The sequence below is a fragment of the Papaver somniferum genome, unplaced genomic scaffold (genome assembly GCF_003573695.1).
Source record: "Papaver somniferum cultivar HN1 unplaced genomic scaffold, ASM357369v1 unplaced-scaffold_8845, whole genome shotgun sequence".
Taxonomy (NCBI): domain Eukaryota; kingdom Viridiplantae; phylum Streptophyta; class Magnoliopsida; order Ranunculales; family Papaveraceae; genus Papaver; species Papaver somniferum.
The window spans coordinates 1-997 of record NW_020651910.1 but is presented as its reverse complement, the minus strand read 5'-3'; the positions used below and the strand labels follow the sequence as shown (position 1 = coordinate 997).

Below are 997 nucleotides of genomic sequence, written 5' to 3'. Positions count from 1 at the left end.
TGGGGGAAGGTTTCATGTTTGTAATCCACTTACTCAACAATGGGTTTCACTTCCTTCACCACCGCGTCACGAACCTAGTTCATATGAGTATAATGGTATATTCTGTGAGAATTCATCGTCTTCAAGTTGTCGTACAAGGTTGTATGTATTCCAAGATTCGAGTCTTTAAAGGAATCTAATGTTGATATGTTTGATTCTGATATGGGTGAATGGAGAAGTTTCGAAGTTTCGTGTGATCAAGAGCTCTCGTATGGGCCACATAGAAGTGTTATTACTCTTAATGGTGCTCTGTTTATTCTGGAAGGATGGGATCGAATGTTAGTTTATAATCTGAATCAGAATAACGGAAGTTATGGACATCGGTGTAGTTTGATCAATTTTCCGGGTCCAAGTTTCGCTTATCGCGCCTTTGATGAGATTGATATCTTTAATAGTCGTACTCTTGGAGAGTCAGAAGGCCGGATCTGTTACGCTACAGCCGGAGTTACTCGGAGGCAAATAACTGTCAGTTCCTGGATGCTTGATGGGGACAAATAGCAAGTTTTGCACGAGGATATTTTAGTTGACGATACATTGGCAGAAATTTGTTTTCAGACATGTGATGTTAGAAGTATCCGTGTTTCAGATTTCAGTCCGGTAGACCGCAATGTTGTTTTGCTTGGCTGCGAGCATTGGGTTTGGTTGTACGACATCAAAACCAGAAGTTTTGAAGAGCTCAGATATTCTTCAATTTTGGCCAACGGAGATACCCGGTAGATGTATAAAGAAATTTAATGCATACTTCTCATCTACTTCTTATCGGTTCAGTTGTAAACTTATAATGCTCCAAGCTTAATGCCTTCCCCCACAAAGAACTTGCGGGTCTTGGAGAAAAAGAAAAAGAGAGAAAAAAGAATATGTGGCTGCTGGGATTCGAGCCCAGGTCTCCACGGCCACAACGTGGAATTCTTACCACTAAACTACAGCCACATTGGTGTCCTGCGCTTCTATCTATAAA

At 41.1% G+C, this 997-nt stretch overlaps 1 non-coding gene across 1 annotated transcript; it reads right to left on the bottom strand.

Annotated features, from left to right (window-relative positions):
• Positions 1–897: 897 nt before the first annotated feature.
• TRNAH-GUG lies at positions 898–969 on the bottom strand. The gene has a single exon. It is a non-coding gene; the product is annotated as a tRNA-His (tRNA).
• Positions 970–997: the final 28 nt, after the last annotated feature.